The following is a 16,853-nucleotide window of genomic DNA, read 5'->3' on the forward strand; positions in this document are numbered from 1 at the left end:
CTTCGACCGTCAGCGACCTCGCCCCCAAAGATCGCCTCAGTTAGTTTTCCCAGCGGGGACTGGTCGACCGCTCGGGTGAATTCCGCTGGGGCGGAGCTGAAAATCGTCTTGGAGACGGCGATTGCGACTGCCGCCTGGCAGGCAGTGGCAAGCGCTGCTGAGAGAGGTAGTCCTCAATGTCCCGGGGTCGCCGGCCGTATCGGGGCGGCGGCGAGTATGTGGAAAAACCGCGAATACCAAGGCGCCGGTATGGGCACTGGCTGTACAGGTGGTCATCTTCATCGCAGTGGAAGCACAGAGGCCGATGATCGGGTGTGCGCCAAACATCCGACTTCCCAGGAGGCGGGCGTCTGTCGTCGACGTTGTGAACCGCTTGCTCCGAATGGTGGGCAAATGGAGCGGCATGAACAACGGGCGGCATTGTGTACCCAGCGTCGTAGTACGGTATCGGCTGCGCCGACTGAACTGACACCGTAGGAGGAGCACGAACTAACAGCGGCGGAGAGGAAGCAGGGCGCTTGAGGGCTTCCGCGTAGGTCGCACGGGGGTATTCAGGAGGTACTGGCGCGGCGTTAGCAGGAGGCAAGGTGTCACGGAGCGCTTGGTGCAGTTCGTCCTTTATAATGCTTGCTATGGAGTTTACCGTAGGTTGCGGTGTTACGGCGGCCTTTTGCAACTCTTCACGCACTACAGAGCGGATGAGTTCTCGCAGAGAGTCACCGTTGCTGCCTATGGCCACGAAAATGTCAGCAGTAGACATGCTGTTCGCTTGCCGCTCACATAGGTTCGAGCGATGCAAAAGCATCTTTTCCATGGTCACGGCCTCGGACAATAACTCCGCTACCGTCTTCGGAAGGGCTCCGTACGAGGCCAGCGAAGAGTTGCTCCTTGATCCCGCGCATCAGATGACGTAACTTCTTCTCCTCCGTCATCCTTGGATCCGCTCGTCGGAAGAGGCGCGTCATGTCTTCGACGTACGTGGTCACAGTTTCGTTTGGCAACTGGACGCAGGCCTGAATCCCTCGTTCCGCTCGTTCGTGGCGATCAGCACTGGTGTAGGTCTCCAACAGCTGCCGAGAAAACTCGCGCCACGACGTCAGTTGCTCCTCGCGGTTCTGAAACCACGTACGCGCGCCATCCTCCAGGTAGAAGTAGACGTGCCTGAGTTTTTCCATTTCGTTCCATTCGTTCACGGAGGCCACGCGCTCGAAGTCTACCATCCAGTCTTCGACGTCTTCGAACACTGTGCCATGAAACGTCTTCGGGATCCGTGGGCTCTCAAGTGTGTACCGGTTCGTCATCATGCTTCCCGTACCAGTTGGGGCGGTTTGAAGGGAAGCGCTGGTCATACCGGTTGATGTGGAGGGAACTATAGCGTTGACGACTTCTGGAGACAGTCCCCTGATCCTGCGGCTGGCCCGATGCACGGGAGTGTCGACAGGCACTGGATTCGTAGCGCGGATCCTTGGAGGGGTCTGCAACATCCGTGAAGACGCTTACCCAGCACGTCCACCAGTTTGTCACGAGCCTCGAGAAGTAGTCCTGAAGGTTTAATAAACGTAGAACAGCTGGCTCTTGGAAGACGCGACCGTCGGAGCTGGCTCGAGCAGAGAAGGAGCGCGCGGTCTTCTTTCTTCGCTTGGCCTCGACCCACTCTTTCCCTCGACCCACTCTTTCCCTCGACCCACTACCTACAGGTGGCAATATAAGCTCACAAATGCGCCACATGAGCATACTCACTGCATTCAGTGGCATCCCAAACCTCACGAAAGCTACACTGACCCTTTTTTTTCTTCGAATATCATATTCGCTGGGTAACGATCCTCGGCTACTGATTGCCATCACGAGCGAGAACAGGGCCGGTATTTTCTAGCGATGCCTTTTGACTTATTCTGTACTGCCACGTACACACTAGCGGAAAAACGCGCGCGGCACGCCGCCGGCGGCAAGACGCGCGCCGCGAAAGCAGCCGCGAAACGGGTTTTTCTTGCCGCGGCAGGGATCGCCCCTGGACCGATTTCTTGCGGTTTGCCGCGTGCCGCGAATGAAGGAGACCAATGAGAGCGGCCCGCTTCCGTGACGTGCGCGCGGGAAACTGGTACCATGCGGACCCGCCCGACCACTTGTTTCTCGTTTCGCACTATCATCTGCACGCGTGAGCTCCCGGATAGTTCGAGAAGGGGAGAGGAGTCTAGTCTGTCACGTAATTGCCGCAGCGGCGCGCCGCCGGTTGGTGTGGCCGCCCTGCCGCTGCTGCGATTTGCCGCCGGCGGTGCGCCGCGCGCGTTTTGCCGCTAGTGTGTACGTGCCAGACTAGTCTTATCATCCACCGCTCACGGCCGGCTGATCCCGTTGATAACGCGAGCGGACCGTCGCTCTGGCCACTGACAAAGCGCGATAAGCGCGAAAAGGCATTAGCACCGGAAAGGCATCGCTACAAAATACCGGCACAGTACAGCCACGAAGTATGGAAGCGCAGGGCCGCGATTTTGTAGCGATGCCTTATGACTTATTCTACTCTAGTCTTATCATGCACCGCTCACGGCCGGCTGATCCCGTTGATCGAGTGGACCGTCGCTCCGACCACCGACAAAGCGCGATAAGCTCGAAAAGGCATTATTACCGGAAAGGCATCGCTACAAGATACCGACCCAGGTGCGCTTATTGCAGTGTGCGGCGATATGCAATGTTTCCTGAGGAACTCATTCAGGCAACGACTGGCTTGCGCTATATATACACTTCCACAGGAAAGCAGAATTCTGCTAACTACCCCCGTCTGACACTGAACAATTTTATCTCTATGGTTCACAATGCAATCGGGTGACATTCTGTAGCGGGGATCGGTTAGCTTGCTTAGTCCGGACAGCTTCAGGGGGGCGGAAATTATGACCTTCACATTCGCTTGTTCGGCTACCTTCTTAAAGTTGTGTGAAACCCGACGAATGTATGGAATTACCATTGCTCCTTCTTTCTTCTTTGGTTCTTTGCATCGCTGGTTAAATTTGTTACAAGGCATCTCAGCCTTGCTTTTAACTTTTCCCACGGAAACGTGCTCACGAATCTCAAGCACGAACAGCAAAGCCACGTGCGCTTTCTCCTGATACAATCTTACTGGCAGAACGTCTACCCTGTTTGTTGGAGGGTAACAAACACAGAGTTGGCTTACAGGTAAGATGCCTCTTTAGGAATAGGTTGATGAAAGAAAGCAATTCTGGGCGAGTCTTTGTTGGTTTAACCACGTACTTCCTAAGCGAAGGGTTATGGTAATGTATTCGGAAATTTTAGCGTTTAAATGCCAGGATACTTGGCTTTCTTGGGCACTTGTCTTCTTGGAAGTCTTCTTGGAAAGCTGACGAAAGAGCCCGTTGTATTAGAAATCAACTTGGTCGATGTATTTTGTGGGACGAGTGTCAGTGTTTCCCCAAATTCCTGCGTTACCATATCACTCAAAGCAGTAGCCACGAGCAAGCCTCGTCTGTGTTCCTTTCTTATCCGCAATAAAATTCCCCTGACAGCCTTCCGATCACTTTTCTGGATCTTCCGCCCGTCTTTTCGCCATGGGACTCGCATCTGCAAGATTCTCAAATCAGAATGGTCGAGGCAACCCAGGCTCCAAAGCACTCTCCTAGAACTTCAGCTGCGGATATCTCTGGACGAATCACGTGCAACACGTGCAAGATATAAGCACCACAGATTAGCGAACCAGCCCATCGAGTGGTTGTGGCAAATCACACTGCTCAGCTTCCAAAGAAGAGACCAGCATAGCCAAGTATTCTCGCCTGGAAGCGCTCAAATCTCCGAAGACATCCCTAGCACCCTTCGCTAATGACTCAAATACGCGGTTCAAACAACAAAGATTCGGCAGGAACTGCTTTCTATGATGAGAGAAGGGTCGATCCTCGTCCCACCATATGAAAGTGAACGCTGTATCAGCAGTGGTGTAGACGCCGTGACGAAGTGCATGCTGGCTTCTTTTTGCCAGCCTATTCCTAGAGTGGCCTCTTACTTGAAAGCCAACTCTTTGTGTTTATTAGCCTTCTACAAAGAAGAGGTATTCGCTGTTCTACCTGTATTTTTGTAGCAGCAGAAAGCGCGCGAGAATCTGCTGTCTGTAATTGACATTCATGGGCAGGCTTCCCTGGGAAAATGGAATGCGATGCTAAGAAGTTTCGCAACAACGTTAACCCGTCCAAGATAACTGAAAGCTTAGGCAAATGTAAGAACAGTGCTTTATAAATATTCTTTAGCGCAAAAACCCATAAGCTAAATTGCCGTCTAAGAGTAATTGTATCCCAGAAAGACACTTGGCCGAAGAAACTAGCCATTCTACTGCAAATGTCAGACGGGGATAGTTCGCAGAATTCCGCTCTGCTGTAGAAGTGTGTATATAGCGCAAGCAGGTCGTTGCGTGAATGAGTGGCTCAGGGAACACTGTAATAATGCCAAGAACGGAACTAACAGACATATCGCGGCGCATTGCAATAAGCGCACCTGTACTTCCGTATTTGGTGCCTGCACTGTTCTCGCTCCTAATGACAGCCAATGGCCGAGGATCGTTATTCAGGCGAATATGATATGTGAAGAAAAAGAAAAAATGTGTCCGTGTAGCTTCCGTGATGTTGACGGAAAAATATCTTTGATTTCTGGTTGCCACTTGAGTGCCCTGAGCATGCTCAAGTGGCGCATTTGTGTGCTTATATGTATATATATATATATATATATATATATATATATGACGACAGGATTCGTATAAATCAGTTGGAAGTGCGCACTATGTGTGTCTCGTCCTTTCTTCCGTCCTTGTATCACAGGCGCACTTACACACCTGCAACGATTGTCTGAACCCTTGAAACATACATATTTACTGTGCTTGTGATAGAACAAACGTTAGGATAGAACTTTATGGTAATTATGTGTTTGATGGTTTTAATGGTTGGGGAAGTTACTTGGAGGTCGCTTAAACTTCGCCTTTAAGAGCAGTACGCGATAGCGTTGTCGGGACCCGTTCGCATACGGCAAGTAGGCTTCATTCACTTCAACACCGAACGTGGGAAAGCCAGCTTACAAAGACCAAACTTACATCGATCCCCTTATAGTTGGCTTCACTTTTAAACTGAAATGCATTGCTAGAAAGACGTTTTTCTAGGCGCAATATAAGTATTCTTCTATTAAAATGTGAAGGCCCTCGCACCTTTATTTATTATTTTATTATTTGTTTGCTATTGCCCCTACGCGCGCAGGTCTGGTAGAAATTTTTTAGTTTCCTCGTAGCAGAATTAGGTTTTCTCGTACATTCAAATTACAATCCGATGGCGAATCCAGACGCCGAATCGTAAAGTCGTACTTTACCATTTTTCTGACGGATATCAGTGTGAGAAATTCAATTTTTGTTCTCCAAAACCTTGCACGACGTGGAGGGCCTGCCCGGTCGGTGTGGTGGGAATATTTTATCCGCCCCCTTGATTACACGTCGGTTGCCGACGCCGGATTTTCTGCGACATGGGGCCCTAAACGCTATCGCGTTAAAATTCTGCCCGCCAAAGCGCATAAACCACATCTGCAAGCAGATTTTGTTTGCAGAGCAAGATCATCGCGTTCAGCCATAGCAACGCGTTTTTTTAAATAGAATTACTGTAGTTATCTTTGTTGTATAGGAAAGAAGATGAGGATGGTGGCGCGGGGACACTAAATAAAGAAGATGATGTTCAGGCATCAGATGCATCGTTCCTCTGTGTTTTAAATACAACATATTGGCGACGAGGATGGGATTCGAACCCACGCGGGCAAAGCCCGCTCCCGTGCTCACGTTGGTTTCGACGGGAATTCAGGGCGCAGGCTCCTTTCCCAAGCGTATCACCCCTGAAGCAAGCCGATGGCCAGGCCGGGGTACGCTTGTACCCTTTTGAACCAGTGGGTGCTCGGCGGCGGTGGGAATCGAACCCACAGCCTTCCGCAGCCGAGGCGGGCGTTCTACCACTAGACCACGGCTGCGGGAGGCTCACGTTGGTTTCGACGGGAATTCAGGGCGCAGGCTCCTTTCCCAAGCGTATCACCCCTGAAGCAAGCCGAACGCCAGGCCGGGGTACGCTTGTGCCCTTTTGAACCAGTGGGTGCCGCTCGGTCGGGTTGTCTGTACTTATTTCAATCAATTAATCAAATTCTGTTCTGTTATGGGCCTACACCACACGCAATAATGATTATGCACAAGGCACACCGTATAGTAATGGACTCTGGAATATTTTGCGCACCTGGTGTTCTCTAACGTGCAGCCATAGCACACTAGGTCAGCGTTTTTTGCATTCCAACTCCATGGGAATGCGGCCGCGGCCGCCGGGACCGAACCCTCGACCTCGAGCTCAGTAGCGCAGCGCAACATAAACCGAGGTACCGCGGCGGGCGTCGGCACTCATTAGCTGCCCGATAGCGTTAGCCACATCTTCGACTATAGAAGATATACTCAAATGGTCTTAATAGCTAGATAAAGCTGCTTTCTTAAAATCCGAGCATCGTTGATTGGCAACGCCTGGGCGGTAGATTCATATACAGTGTCCGCGTCTCGAACGTAAACGAACACCGTGTAACATAGTTTCGTTCTTGTCTCACAGTAATATATCAGAGTTTTGTGAAACGACCGGTCACATTTACCATAAAGCTTACCGCCTCCAACTGCAGCGTAGTTTCTGTTGTATTTACAATTTTAAAGACATGCTCCTTCAAGCAAATAAACGACTATAAGAAAATTTAAACGTACGTCGCGTGCAGATTAATAATGCCTGAGCATTCTTTGGCGAGTGCCCCAGCAAAATCGGTCCGTCCCGTGACGCCTTATATCTACAAAATAAATGCATAGTTGGTCAAGTTGACACATGTAATCGTTATGATAGTGCAATAGTAGACGATTGGTAGGATAAAAAAAGATAACTGGTGACGTCGCCGTCACCGTGTCGGAAAAGGAGAATAAAAAAAGGAAATCGAAAAAAGAATGAAACCTGTGGTGCGACATAAAGAGAAAATTGGTTGCGACGGCGTTTCGGCTCAGTGGATGCGACATATGGGCAAAATAAATCCATAATTGGTCAAGTTAACCCATGTAATTGTTATACTTGTCTAATATCAGATAAATAGTAGTGATGTGTGTGATGTGTAAGCTAGCTAAATAAGTAAGCAATAACGAAGTAGCAGCCGAGCCAAAGAATGCTTATGCATTAGTAGAAAAAAGTTGCAGTGGCTTAGCTCGGCTATGCCAGGATATACGTAGCGTTAGCAAAGGTTCAGCTGATTATTCTTAGCTTTCCTGGTTGTCTCCTACGCTCAACCGCTAATTGCCAGGCAACTACTTCGGGATCCGATGAGTCAAGCTTCTCCGTTCTTCTGCGCTGTTGAGCAGCATTTGCGCTCTCCTTCTCCATGGCTATACACCTTTTCACTGTAGCCTTCCTGGACGCCGCCATAGCGCCAGATAGCTCACCGCTAGCGACATCTTGCGGCGGACCCATCTTGGGCTGTTTGCTCTCCGGTCTTTCCGTCGATACGCGTACATTCGTCTCATCGTACGTCCTCAAGTTCTCGTGTTCGTTTTGTGTAAGCTTTGCGGAGACGTTAGTTCGGTTTGTTTGTGAACCTCTGAGCTTACCTCACTAACAGGACGGTCGGCATCGAGTGCTTTGCAATTTGTGGTGTCTGTGCATGAGTGGTGCGCGCTCCACGGCCGCGGTTACGTTCCGATGGCCGGTGTTTCGTCTAAGGAGCCCGTGGACTTGGGAGGTAAGTTCACTCAACATGTTTCTGATTTAATTCACCGCGTTAATGTTCACAACAACGCTATAGTGACAATTCTCACAGCGAGCACGATGAAGTAGCACTTTTTGCTCGTCAAATGCCACTACAACGCTGCCGTGCCGCTGTCGGAAAATTGTTCACCTAGCTGCAGTAAATGTGGCACCGCACTAGCGCTGCACTTGAAAGCTATCGCTCGCAGTTTCTTCGTGCGAGCAGTTCGCTGTAGCTGTACTGCATTGACGTCGTGCTTGTCCTGCTTTTCAACGTGGTAAAAGTCGGTGGTCCGTTGAAGCTAATCGAGAAACCTCGCTATTGACTCGTCGCGATATGCTGTCGCATGAGGCCGATATGCGCCTACATATTTTTTGTTGACATCAAAAATGATTAATTGCGTGGGCGCCAACAATCTGGGTAGAACTACTTAAGCTCAGTCATCACCACCTAGACTTTCCTGGGTGGTGTTGGCTCGGTGCCTAGGGAAGGCATGCGACTGCCTGCAGTCTCGATTGACGGATCGTGAATGCATAGATCCGGATGGAGCAAAATCGCTGTCGGTGTGTCCGTGCGAGAATTATGCAGTAATTGATGGCATATTGTGGACTTATCGTTGTGAGCAGCCGTAGTATCTTAGAAGGCTTAGAAGGTAGGCTGTCGCGCTGCTGAGATCGTACACGCGGGTTCAATTATCGGCCACGCCTACCGCAAGTTGAAGTGGGCGAAATGCGAGAACACACGCGTATCCACAGTTTGGTGGTTAAAATTAATCTGGTGTTCCCGACTAGGTTGTGCCGCATATCATGGTTTTCTCGAATACAATCTCATAATTACATCAGGTGTCATTGCTCTCCTTGACTTAATTATTTTCCACTTTCGGTAAAAAATAATTTATTCACGCTAATTGTTACCCATCCGAGGAAACCAATAACCCTTTTGCTAACTTTTTTTTTTTTAGGCGGCCGCAGTTATGACCATCCTTGCATGGTGAAGAGATGGCTGGACGACATGCGAGAGTGGCCTGCTGTGAGAGTCCCCGACATAATTTTTTACTTGTTAAATTCCAAGGCATGCGACCTGCAGGCTGTGAAGAATTACAGGTCGCTGGAATCCTACAACTATCTCCAGAGCGGTTGGGTCGGCAAGTTGTTGGTCCACCGCATTGACCAGGCGAATCATCGGCACGGGGTTTAGATCGGTGCGCTTGCCGTCAACAAAATGCGCAGAACATACACGTGATGAAGGCAACGGCACAAAATCTTTTCTGTTGACTGCGGCGACCCACTGTCTTTTCAAATCGGCGTCAGCGGGAAACCGATGCAGCAAATACACGTTGCATCCGCACACCTCTTGCAACACGTTGTGCGTGCCGCAGAGCTCTTTTCTTGCAGCGTTCCTCTTCTTCTGGTTATAACTGCAGCCGTAAACAACGCAGTGATGCCCTGTTGATAAACTGTTCTTGAACGACATTTCAATGTTTCACAAAAACAGCAAAACAGCGCACGCATTGAAGAGCCACCACATAACGTGAACGGGGAACACGCTCCAGCAACAGCCCAGAGGAAGGAGGCGTTGCCCACAAGCCTGCTACTCTCGTCACCAGGCGGCAAAAATCGGCTTGCGGCTCGCTGGTTCGAGAGTGCCGCTGGAAAAGTGTATACCACACTGGCAAACGCCAGTCAGAAGCGCAGCGGCTCCAGCGCAGTGTCAGACGGCGACTGCACAGCGAGCGCACGCCGGCGCCCGTGCGTCTACCACGGCTACGACGTCACTCCTCTGGAATGCGCAGACCGGCGGCGGTGAGTCGCGCGCGGCGGCGGTGGAGTGCGCGAGAGGTGCCGGCTCCGGTGGCTCCGGTGCGCAAGCCGTGTGACATCACTGATGCTTGCGCATGCGCAGCACGACTCTTGATGTGCCGCGCGAAACGGGCTTGGCTAGGCCAGTGTAGCTAACGCTACAAAATATCAGAATTTCTGTAGCATTTTTTCCTCCGCCAAGGCAGTGCTGATATTTAAACATGTGATCATCCCCGCTTCCATATGCCAGGCGTCGTAATTCAGAAATGTTGAGCTGGATTTTTTATGCGCAACGCCATTGAAAAGAAGAAAAATATTTGCGCCCTTGTATGTCGTCCACCGAGAACTGAAAACCAATGCGTAACAGCGCTTTGCATATAGCTGGCGCGTATTATCAAATGGAAACTTTCAAAAGACGTGGTTCACATACAAAGAATGAACTTTTCCACCGACTCAGTATTGGCGAACGTTTAGTAGCAGAATATACTCTTAATGGCTTTCCGCCACTGCTTCCACAAACCTCTAGTTCACTAAATGCCAACTGGAACATGCCGTCCCACCATGCTCAAGTATCCCTCGCGAACTACAAGTAATATGGCGGCAAGGAAACTACCGGAAAGTGCGTGCATGCCCAGTAGGCGTGGTGAGATCGGTCAATTGAGCCACGAGTTGAACGATCTACTGTCCCATCTCTTTCATCTAGCTCGTAGGGCTGCTTTGAATTCCACAGATATCAAAGCCTTCACGAAGAAACACATACCTCTTCATGTTACAGTTCAACGCGTACGCACAGCAACGTTTTGAATAGCAGGCAGTGGTGAGATCAACAGTTTTTAACAGTGGAGCTGTTTAAGCTCTTGGTTGCGCCCCGTAGTGCGAACAAAAACTGCTCTTGGCGATGACGTCACCGCGCATTGCCTAGCAACCACATTGCGGAGCGGCGTGTGGTTCGCCTCCTCTCCGTGCCTTGCACATTTTGCTTGACATAGGACGTTAAGAAGAGGGAAGGAGAGCATGCACGCGGCGCGCGCTATGCTCGGGAGAGAGAAAGAGAAAATGAGAGCGTGAGAGGGAGAGAGAAATTGTAGCAGCACCAACGAGGCAACACGCAAGGCTACTGTCGACGCGGTCCGCGTTTCCTCGTTTCCGCGCGTTCGCGCTGAACGAGTGCGGTGTCGTGACTGCAGCCGGCGCCTCTGGCGGCGGCTCGGCAGGTTTCGACCAGCCACGCCCCGGCAAGTGTGGAGGCGCAGCTTGGCCGTGGCACCACCGGGGAGATAAAGCTCGGAGCCGCCGCGACAGCGGCAGAACTCTCGTTGACTCTGTGGAGAGGTGACATGTAGCCTTGACATGGGACGACCAAAGAAGATCCGGGCACCCGAAGAAGAAGCCGCTCATCTTGAAGCGCGTCGTGCGGCCAAGCGAGAATCTGCGCGTCGGCGATGAGCCGATTCGGAATACCGTGCCTAGCAACACTTAGCATTTAACAAAACTTAGCCAAGCCTAGTAAAACCTGGAAGAAGCTACGTCGATCAGCAGCTCCGCTGTTTACTCCATCCTTGCACCACTAGTGCAAGCTGGCCACGTTTTCTTTATTTTTTCATCGTTGTGTTTGTGTAGGAGAACGGCATGCGATTATCCAATTGCTAGCTGGTAAAGCCAATTCTATGATAGGGATAGCCTTCCTGGAATAGGTTCATCTCCAACGGAATGAAAATAATATCCTCCTTGCCGAAGAGGTGGCACGATTCCTCCCACCAATTTGACCAATTGGCTTTCTGCATAGTCCTTTCTGTATTGTATAGTACAAGTTAACGGCCGCACAAACAACGATGGAACAAGAAATGTTAGGCCTAACGTTAAGGTAACAGGTAGAGAGCGGTGTGGATCAAAAACGAACGGGTGTAGCCGATATTTCAATTGACATTAAAGGGACACTAAAGGCGGCTACAAACAGAGCCAAGACAGAGCCGACGACAGTGCGAATGTCCTAGCGAAAGCGGAAGGAAAGGCTGCGCCGAATTGTAAACATGTTGAACGTCGACGCTCGTCGCAATGGGCCTTGTTGACGACACTGATAACAGCACACTGGATCGCGATGCTTGATTTCAGCGATTTAAACTCCGATGAGCGTGACATGCTGCTGAGGGCTCGCACTGCCGGGGTCGTTGCATACTACGACGGCGGCCTCGACATCCGCTTTTCCGAGCGCGAAAGCAGCGAGGACTCCAGCAATGCGACGTCGGGCGAGGAAACTGGTCACCGTCTGGACGTGCCGTCGCGCGGACAGTTCGGGCATCCCGCGACATCACATGGACGTGGCATGCTCTACTGCTTGCAATTTCAAGTGCGAGTTTAGCGAGCCAGCGACACCTCCGCAGCACTACGCGATAACGGAAACTACTGAAACTCGAAAGCGCGCGGCGGAGAGTCGAGCGAAAACAAAACCTTTACACCGTCCGTGTCGTTATCAAGGGTAACGCAAAAAAGTTATTTTTTCTAAGAATCTAATAAAAGCATTTTCTTCCGTATTATAATTCAACAAAATTATCTTTTTAATTCGAGTGGTTGAGTACTAGCGAGAATTTTTTTGAGGAGTCCCTTCGTCATCGGGTAAGTACCTGAATGTCCGTGATCGTGTCCTGCATTTACCCGCAATTTCTAGATTACTAAAGCTCTGTCCAAGATTATATTGACGCCTTCAACGTTCTAGAGCATTACTCTATAGCTTTAGCTTGACTTTTTATTTGCCTTTAGTGTCCCTTTAAAACAAATGGAGCTTAGCAGGCCATGTAATGCGTAGCAGGTATAACCGGAGGACCATTAGAATTGCAGAATGGATACCAAGAGAAGGGAAGCGCAGTCGAGGGCGGCAGAAAACTTGGTCAGGTGATGAAGTTTGGACATTTGCAGGCACAAATTGGAAACAGCTAGCGTAAGACAGGGGTAATTGGAAATCGCAGGGAGAGGCCTTCGTCCTGCAGTGGAGATAAATATAGGTTGATGATGACCATGATAGTCCTTGCAGAGCGGTTGGTATTTTTATTACGCTCTTCATGCATGAATCATCCCCTTTGCATCCCCAACAGGTCGACACATAAAAACCAGATTCTTGCATTTTACGTACCGAAACCACGATCTGATTATGAGGCCCACCCTAGTAGGTAACTCCGGATTATTTTGACCAACTGGGCTTCCTTAACGTGTAACTCAACGCACGGAACACGAGTGTTCTTGCATTTCGCCCCCATTGAAATGCCGCTGCCGAGGCCGTGATTTGATCTCGCGCCCTTGGGATTAGCAGTGTTACGCCTTAACTATGACGCCACCACGGCGGGTTACATCGACATATCGACGTCATCGAAAGCACGTTCTTACTTGCTTACCTTCGGGCACTTGTACAACAAGTTGATAAGAGTCGCCCGGCATAATGCCAGGTTGTCCAAACCCATGGCTGACGTCGTTCCCAAGATCTGCTTCAGGCGTGATGTGGGGAACGGGCCCATAGCCGTCACTCCGAATTCATAATCCAAGCGCAGGTCATGATAAAGGACGACGGTAGTGACGGCAGGAAACCATGCTACCAAGTCGCAGATTTTATTTCTGTGTACGTGAGAACAAAAATACGCCCATTCATGAGCATTCTGTCACATAAAAAGCCTACTAAACTATATACCTTCCAACGAGGATCGGATAGCACCGGCGATTTTTCATCTTAAATTGATTCGTTGCTCCTAACATATGCAGCACAGGTTCCAGTGTAGGTAAGAGGAGACAAATTTTTTTTCTAAGAATTAATAATGGAAGCACTACTGTAGAACAGAGTACAAAATGATGGATAACTTACAGCGCGGTTTAAAGCGAAATTTGGTGCCAATTTCCCTTAATTGTTAAGCTCGTCGCCGAAAACTAAAATCGTGCACACGTGTTTTGGAACTTCTCCCTATTGTTTGTGCTAATCAGTGATAAAGGGTTCTGTAGTATGTTTGACAAAATATTTGAGCTAAAAATCAGCGAAGGAAGCCTGATGGAACTGGTTGAGAATATGTCTCGTGCTTTCTGGCTGAGCAATTGTGCTTTCAAAGTGGTTCTAACTGAAGCTTGCTGGAAACTTGAAGCTGCAGCTCAACCCCAAGACACAATTTGGCAGCGTCCTCAGAGTGTGACAGAACGCCTCGTGGAAAATCTGCGAAACTGTAACGGACTCTAGAAAGCTGAAGGATATTCATTCGTATTAACTCCCATCTTTTTGGAACGTGAACGCGAGTGTGGCAGCCGCACTTTGCTGTCGCACGCATTGTCTTTAAGGAAGAGCGTGGGCTCAGTGCCGAGATGCGAGATACCACAACTTACTGTGACGGATCACGTGTTGGGCCGACTGCCTGGGCTTCAACTGTGTTGCGAAAAGCTCCCACCTAGTTCTTTGCTTTCTCAATGGCTACGGCTCACCTCTGTGACGAACCCATCGTGCCACGGAGCTGACAATCGTGCCAAGTTCGTCAAGCTATCGCTCGGATAGCGGTAACAATTTGTTCAGTACAGTGTTTCTAGTGCGCATGAAATGTCATTGAAGACGCCCACGTGCATAGGTATCTGTGCTTGTGTTCGGCGCTTTATGCGCACAGACGCAGAGGCGTCTGTGCCCAGTCTACACCTCCCTGGTTACGGCTCTGATTGGGATTAAAGAAGGTGTGTCTTGGATAAATCAACCAGCGAGTTCACAATAGCTATGCCAGGAAGGGAGGAAAAGCCGGGTGTCGTAATGTAGAGAGGCATGCGACAGAAGAAGAGGTGTTGCTGGCGCGCAGCCACGCGCGGCCGAAGCGCTGGGCTGCGCAATGCTGTCTATTGCACCGCACTCTAAAGCAGATGTATCAAAATGGTAGCTGTCGTTCTATCAGGTTTAAACGTCCGTTCATGGCGTGAGAGTAATAAACGATGGTCAGGCTAAATTGAGTCTTATGTCAAAAGCAGCATGACACGTTATCGCGATAGCTGTGGCGTATATTGCCGAGCAGCTGTTTGTGTTTCGTCTTCTTTTTTCTCTCTCTCAAAATGTTTTCCTTTGCGCAAGCTTCGAGGGAAGGGCTTCATTCATTTGCGTTCCTTTGTGTTTGGCGCTGTTTTTTTTTTTTTTGCCAGCACGGAATACCAACTCACCCAGTATTTTGTACTTCTAAGGCTGAGGAACCTGGGCGGAGTTGCCGCCACCGTGTATTGCACCGTGGATCAAGCTCATCTCCTGCTCTAACCTCTTGCTGTTCGATGAAATGCTTCACGGCTGTCTTGTGAATCTCTTTTGTGTGCTTGCTCTCTCCATATTCATATTTATCAAGAGAGTTCGTCAAAAGACAGGCATCCTGTCGTTGAGCCTTTTGGCCTGAGTGGTTCTGGTCAAAGAGGGCAAAGAGTGGTTTCGCCCTGAGTCGGTTCACGCCGAAAAACCAGGAGATGAGGTCGAAGCAGTGGCTGCTCTTAGATCAATAATTTCCCAACGCGCACGTAAATATTCACGTAACTAAATGCAATATAAGCTTAAAATGGAAGATGTCTGCGGATACTTTGCACACGACCAGAAGTAGCGACTACATCTGCGTTAAATATGTATTTTTCAAAGCGACAAAGAAAACATCTCACTATAGCCGGAGAAGCGTAGCGTTCATAGCAGCAGTAGAGTAATGGACTATTATACAAAGACTTGTACTTTAAAACGCAATATTACTTGCACTAAACATTCTCTTCCCAACTAAACAAGCGCTGCGTCATGCGCCTATAATACGCAAGTGAACGCCGCTCACTCGATGAGTGTGACTAGTCGCCGCCAAAAAGGTGGCATGATGACGAGCGCAGACAGTGGAAAAGCGTGCGTGCATGAAAGAGGCGAGCGTTCCACACTGCCGTTCCCTTTAAAGCGTCAACTGTGCCATGTCTTCAAATCTGAGCAGATCAGGTTTCGTCTAAAAATGGGCGCGGGAAGACAACGCTTATGAAGATGCCAGCCTGCTCGGTTGACCCCTGCCTGCTCACCCTTCCCCATGGCCCACACAGCAGATCGTCTCACCCCCAACAGGTGGCGTGAGGATGCCAGTGTGCTTGGCCACGAAGGTTTGATCACGTGGCCTCCAAAGTGGGCGCGCTGGCAGTGTGCTCGGTGGTTACGCCAGCCTGTTCGGTTTGCCATCATATGCTTGTCCTCGCAGACGCAGGAGATCACAAGACTCGCAACACACGGCGCTCGGGACTTGCAAGTGCCTTTGCGAACCCGCGCCTCCAATGATCGTATAATTGCTGTCGGAATAAAACCACTAGTTGTTTTCTTGTGTTTTTCGCTGTTTCTTCTGTTTTTCGTTGCAGTGGTAGACCATACCATAAGTACAACTCAGTTTATATTGACCTAGGAAGTGATGCAGATGTCGACAAGCAATCGTTAGTACTAGTACGTCGTGGAAATTGAGCATAGCCCACAGGGTGATGCATGAGGACCTTTGATGTTAGCGTGGCGCTCATTTCCCTACATGCGTGCCACATAACACTAGCTCTTCAAAGGGCTGCTTCACTTTTCATTCTGCCGCATATAGTAAAAAAAGGACACAAGTGCAACTCTTGTTAGGAACAGTTGGCACTCTATTAACAAAGCCTTTACCCGAAAAATTGGCGCAGCTTGCTGTTCTTGAAAAGCTCAACTGCAAATATGTGCCTCAAGCAACCAATATTATGCGATGTGTTGTACCCTCACCTGTTGTGTACGAGGACCAAGGAGTGCACCTTCTTCAGCACGTATCTGGCAGATTCGAGAAATGCCTTCGAAGATGAGAACTCAGGGCATCCAGCGAACAGAACAGCTGAATATCGCAGATTTCCCAGAAATGCTCGGTGATTTATGAAGGTTCGTTGGCTGAGGCTGAAGCGTCTTGAATCGGAGCTAAGCTCAACGTCCTCAGGAAGAAGCCGTTTATTCGTGCACGCCTCCTCGAGTTTCAGGACAATCAGGTCTTCGCTGTTGGCAAGTTCATCAGGGTCGCCAAGCTCTTTTATGGTTTTCGCCAATAACTTATGCGGGCCCATGGTGACGTCAGAGCCTGAAGAATTCAGCACGGTATTTGGCACTGCTAATTTTGAGATGAAGTGCAAACAGAACACTGAAAAAAAGCACGTAAAGACCATGTTTAAAGGGGTCGCTCAGCTATCATGGCGCTCACTGGCCGGCTCATGTAAAAATCATCAAACAAAAGAGCAAACATTTCGTCTTCCACTAAGTTGACCTGCGAAAACGCTATAACAGCT

The 16,853-nt window shown here is 49.7% G+C and overlaps 1 long non-coding RNA gene across 1 annotated transcript; it reads left to right on the forward strand.

Moving 5' to 3' along the window:
- Positions 1–7,411: 7,411 nt before the first annotated feature.
- On the forward strand, positions 7,412–9,431 carry LOC125946877 (uncharacterized). Its single transcript, XR_007467942.1, has 3 exons — positions 7,412–7,764; positions 8,732–8,799; positions 8,944–9,431. It is a non-coding gene; the product is annotated as an uncharacterized LOC125946877 (long non-coding RNA).
- The last annotated feature ends 7,422 nt before the right edge of the window (positions 9,432–16,853 follow it).

Source organism: Dermacentor silvarum, chromosome 7 (genome assembly GCF_013339745.2).
Source record: "Dermacentor silvarum isolate Dsil-2018 chromosome 7, BIME_Dsil_1.4, whole genome shotgun sequence".
In the NCBI taxonomy this organism is placed as follows: domain Eukaryota; kingdom Metazoa; phylum Arthropoda; class Arachnida; order Ixodida; family Ixodidae; genus Dermacentor; species Dermacentor silvarum.